Genomic DNA, 5963 nt, shown 5'->3' on the forward strand with positions numbered 1-5963 from the left:
GAACGTATAGAAACTTTGTGTCCCCTAATTCTCGTTTTGGTTGTGTTACCTGCTTGACAGCATATCGCATTAATTAAATATATCATTATTATCTTAATTTTTTTCCTTTATTTTCATTATACAGCTGGGCTTTATACTGCTGCAAGAGGTAAGATAGAAATTTCTTAGAATTTGATTATCTATTCTTAGAATTTTAAGTTAGAATTTGATTTTCATTTATTTACATATCTGCAAAACAAAGCTGTCCCATTAATAATATGAACAGCCATAGCAATGATTAAATTTATATTGGACTTAGGCCGCATCATGATTTCTTGTCGGCAACAGTTGTATAAGTTGTCTGAGTTCCAACTACGTAAATATGTTCTGAAACTACACTTCAACAGCACTTAGCTTTAACTTTAATGCATATATATAGAACTAGAGTAGCAGACAAAAATGAAGACTGCTATTCAGACGTTCTATTTTTAGTTTATTAAAGGAAATTTCAAAAGTGTACAACACTCATTCACTTTGTGAGTAAGACGCCCTTTGCCGGTAAGGACACTAAGTAAGTTAGTAAGTTTATACTATCCAGGATTGTACGTACCATAAGCCCTGTCACCCTTCGTTAATGACAAGACCATGATTTATAATGATATTCTAAGTACTACCAGTATTGCCATTTTTTTCAAATAGGCTACACTGAAATGAATTATGAAATTAATATCTATTGCTACCGATTGATAATAAAATCAATACATATGTGAAAATAAGATCATAGGCTATGAAAAGAGCAACATACGTAGCGATAATAAATTTTCTTTTTTTTTGGTCTTTTTTGCATATAAAACTCTTGTACATGTAACATGAAAGCTACCGGGTCCCTATTCCCAGCCCTGGATTTACTATCAGATTTCAGAGCTTTTCCTGCCCTGTCACTTTATATTGTTCATTACAAAGTTCGGGAACCAACAAATTAATTTGATGTGGCCTTATATTTGCATAACCTCAGTTTAAAACATTTTGCAGCTGTGCGGGCAGGCGGAGACGTCGGTAAGGACAGAAGTTTGTTTTATCCTTTAATCCAAGATTTTGAATTAAAATTATGAAAAACACACCTTCTAATATTGTCCTTTTTTCTAGAAAATGACACCTATTGCGTTATTGTGCTAAAGTAGATCTCACTTTTAATCACGTTTTATTTTGCGTTTTAACAATAACATTTATTTTAGAAACCGACACTTTCCAATAGGAAAAAAAACCACTATATGACGTGGGAGGAAAATTATATTGGGTTATGGGTATATGCTGAACGTAGTGATTCTCTATACTAATTTTTTTCAAAACATAGGCCCTGTATTGTGGAATCTATAAAGGTTTTAAACATGTAAGACACATAGTAATGTCTAGAAAGACCATGAACGAAAAGCATAGCACATGAAAACCATTTTAACCGTATGGCTATTGTTTAAAGATTGAATGTGCAACGTTAACTTAGAGTATTGTTTATTTATTCTAAGGTAACAACGAATGCTCCGGAAAACGAAAGCTGTCGTCAGGTAAACTTTGCAACTGACATTATCGTACATTCATTAATGCATTTTGCCTGTGTGGTTGATACATGTAACTTTTTATATTGAATGATATATTTTGATATTGCCGACTGCTTCTCAATTGCGATAACGATGCAAAATACCTATAACAGGGAGTGAAGAAACCAGTCAGAAACCAACCAAGAAGAAAAGTAGGCGTTTATTTTTATTTCTATTATTTTTATGCTGCTATGATAATGATGCTGCTATAGATATAACTTAATTGATTTATCATTGTGTATGTTTTGCCTAATATCTATATCTATAAAATTTGCGCCATTCTCCTAACGTGAAGGGGCAATTTCTCTATGTTGCTTAAAACATTGGAGTAGCTTAAAATCTAATGGCTATTATAAAATATTAAGACCTGTTTAATTGTTAAATATATCAGACGGTAGGTAAAATAGCTATCCTCTATGAAAACTGTTACATGACTTAAAAATATTGATGCCGTAATTTGTGTTTCAGAATCTTCGGATGACGAGTAGTGCAAGGCCAGTTTCTGAGTTTTGAAAAAAAGACCTTGTACGTTACTGCATATTTTTGGTCCACAGAATAATTTTGGATTATAAGCATCATTTGTTTTGCATGTTTGTACACTTGATTCATTGTGTGACAACTATTTTCTTAAAGATATGTGTGTGGTTGGCCTATTTCTTCTCACAATGAAATTCCGAAGTATCCAAGCGTAAGCTTAGAAATGAAATTCGAATGCAATTCAAATAATGCAAATATTTAAAAATGGCTTAAAGGATATGAGATATAATTGTGTGTTATTGACTACGCTAATAGGACAAGAAAAATTTTATAACGGTATGTAAAGAATAAAATGAATAGGTTTGTTCCTGTTACATTTGATCATTGACGGTGGTGGGCAATATTCATGTCGTGATGCTGTTGCCAAGAGTTTAATACACTTTGATATTGTATCGTACACACATATTGTTAAAGTTTTGTTGTATAAATTTGAGTATCAGTGAAGGACACAAAAGTTGTTAGTACTTTGTTGCATCATTTTGTTTGTGAAGATTTAATGCTCACACCTTACGTAGTTCATGAGTTACAGTAAAAGCCTTAAAAGCCCCCCACCCCCAAACCACCCCAGCCCTTGACCAAGTCGGTTAAAAAGAGATAAATTCGTTTAGGAATTACATTTGAAACGCATTACGTTTAATCGCATACCGTTTGCACTCTTGTAGCACCTGGGTGCGGTAAAAAGTAAAACTTGTCTGTATTGACCAGGGGAATATAACAAATGGTCACTATGGACAACTGATAATAAACTAGTTGTGTAGTAAAAATGCCTTGCTGAAAAGTGATTCACTAACCTGTTTTTACTATTTACGGACATGCGGAATTATGCTTGTGTATAAGTCAGCTTTTACTCACATATAATGGGTACTTGGAGACAATCAAGTCAAAGTCACAGTAAGGATTAAATTTCATGTATAATTTTTGTGCTCCCCGTCTTGTGTATCTAGCATAAGTTAAAATACTTAAATACTCCTGTCATTGTACTCCCAATATCTATTCTTAATATTTTTTTTACTAAAAATGCATCGGATTTAGGTATCATATATATTAGAGTAAATAACTTCACACCATAGACAATACAATAATTCACAGCTTTCGTCTTCACGTCAAAAATATTAACATCTTGAAAGTGTAATTAGTACATATTTAATGTACTTTTTTGCTTGGAAATTCATAATTGTCGCATTCGGAAGTTAACTTAACCAAAGATCAATGAACATAATTCAAATCATGGTTTCATTTGCATAATTTATAAGGAAGTGCTAGAATGGCCTTTTTTGTTAAGATAAGTCTGTCATTCGGTGGAGAATATGATCAACTGACAATACATACAAATGAGGCTATTATTTTCGAAACTAATGATTTAGATTGTATAATTCGCCAACAAGAAGGGTCAACATAATTTGGCGAATGTATGAGGTCTTGGAACTCTTTTATTTGTATTATAATTGATTTTGATAAGGTCAATGGAGCAGGGCATCATACAAGCCTGTTGGCTTATTCCCTCCCCCTGCCCTTTTTGAAAATACCTTTTTCTTCACTTTATTTTTTATTGTTTTGTATGTGCGGATAAATAATGAAATAAACAAATGATGAGATCGATCGTTACTACTGATTCTCGTAGCTAAACGCCTAAAACAAACAAGTTTAAACACATGGGTGGAAAATAAGAGAACAGCGAGATTCGTGGGTGCAAAAACAGTAATAGCGCACAGAAACACAGCCACAAACGGGAATTCAGAGATCTCATACCTACATGAGAATACTTAGAACCTTTCTATTTTTTGTTTGTATTTGTATCATTGATCATGGAAATATAATGATTACACCTATTTTATGTACGGTTTTCACCACTCACAATACATATATTTAATATAATCTTATGTAAAAGATCCTATCCTTTGGCAAGGTTTAATCTCAACATTTCATCATTGTTAATACAAATGACCTACACATTAATATAATATGTACATAGAGATGTTAACAAACTATTCAAATAAGTATGAAGTAATTGCCACGCTTGTATCATCCATCCTATCTGGAACAATAGTATTAGAGAGAAGGAAACGTACGGGTACCCCTTTTCCTGGAGTCTGGCTATTTTAAGTCGCAACACAACTGCGTCATCTAGCGAGACGATTTCGTAATGCAGCAATGCAAGATCACCTCTACATGGCACATCCATAGTTTTCCTAACTTCAATCCTTGCTTAACCCTCAAGGGTACACCTTCCCGGACTGATTAATCTGTACACCTGGGGTCCGCGCGGACCCCAGAACAGTTTTTTGCTAATTTTTAGAAATTATCAACATGCAACCAGCTCAATTGTTTTGCAAACTGATGTGGGAACCTCTGTGTCCACATTACATACAAAAATCATACATTTTGAACTTTTTCTATTTTTTGGTGAAGAAAAGAAGACAAGAAGAAATACCCGATTTTTAAACCCATTTCAGACTTAAGGGGCTTTTGAGGCCCAACTTTGATCTCAGACAGCGGCTAAACGGCTTGCGCTAGAAGTATCAAATTTGAAGACCTTTCCTAAAATGTCTCTGGAAAAAAGTTCATATTAGTTTAATACTAGTAAGTTGATGTTTTTGTGTTGCCATGGCAACGGGTTTTTAGCAGGCAGTTTTTTTGAAAATAGAAGTAATTTTGGTTTAAACATAATAATTTTCTGAGTTTTATATTAAATTACACTTCTTTTCCAACATCCTACATAATTGATTATAAGTTAAACCATTTAATATGCATAGAATATGCTAATTTGATGACGTCATTGGTCAAAATCCAATATGGCGGACTATATTATTAGCTCTGACGTCATAATTACACCAAAGTTATTAAAATTTAATTGTATTACTACACCATTCTCTGAAAACTTGGTAGACATACGATGAGTGCATAAAACATATAAAAACGGAAATAAGGTAATGTATAAGAAAGCCAGTGTATCCATTATGATCGAAAGCCGGCTGGGGTCCGCGCGGACCCCAAAAGAAAATCATATATTTTTTTTTTTTTTTTATAAATGATAGAAACAAAGTTTTCTGCACCGTATTGAGAGACAACTTTGTAGAAATCTGAGTTGGAAATGTCAAATAAACAATGTAAGAATTGATGTATTTGGGGTGAAAATAATGCAAGTGCCGAAGTAACGGGTTCCTTTCTCAGCACTCGGTATACAGAGGTGTGGCGGCTTCCGTCCTAGATCTCCAGTGCCGAAGATACGTCAAGACTTGGTGTCCAGTGTTGGCGGCTTCGGCACTGGAAACTCGGAATCGCAAATCAAACCTTGTCTTTAAAAAGGGTATCGAGATGCTGCCAGTCATATTTCCGAGATCATACCGCCTGGGTAACAAAGTTTAACCGGGACAACAAGGTTATCGCCAGGACAGGACTGCACGGCCTGTTGTCTTACATTTTCACAGACATAGACTTGGCCTAAGATACTGTTCTGTACGCTGCGCGGCCGACGTAAGCACCAGAAGCCCAGTGCGAAAATGGTTTAACTCGGCTCGGTAGCTATTTTGCTCCAACTATTCAAAGACACAGAATTTCAGAAAACAATTTACAAATGTATATTTTAAACAAGTTTAATAAACATCTTTTTCAACCATATATTGCAAAAGCGCGGGTTGTGGGTGTGGCCGAAATGCTGCCCGCCTATTGGTCCCCGCTAGGCTGGCTTGGATGGGAAATTGAGGTTCCGGGGGGGAGGACCCTCCCATTAGGCTCAAAGGTCCAATTTTATTTTAAAAGGTGGACTGATTTGCTCATTTGTTACACCGGTGGGGCTGGCATTCTAGGAAAACGTCTCATTTGATAAATAAGGCATCTCTGATTTTTCCTTCA

The 5963-nt window shown here is 34.8% G+C and overlaps 1 long non-coding RNA gene across 1 annotated transcript; it reads left to right on the top strand.

Moving 5' to 3' along the window:
• The first annotated feature begins 1501 nt into the window (after positions 1–1501).
• On the top strand, positions 1502–2557 carry LOC109475461. The gene is made up of 3 exons (XR_002140537.1): positions 1502–1541; positions 1688–1726; positions 2043–2557. It is a non-coding gene; the product is annotated as an uncharacterized LOC109475461 (long non-coding RNA).
• The last annotated feature ends 3406 nt before the right edge of the window (positions 2558–5963 follow it).

This window comes from Branchiostoma belcheri, unplaced genomic scaffold (assembly GCF_001625305.1).
Source record: "Branchiostoma belcheri isolate BF01 breed outbred unplaced genomic scaffold, Haploidv18h27 scaffold103, whole genome shotgun sequence".
In the NCBI taxonomy this organism is placed as follows: domain Eukaryota; kingdom Metazoa; phylum Chordata; class Leptocardii; order Amphioxiformes; family Branchiostomatidae; genus Branchiostoma; species Branchiostoma belcheri.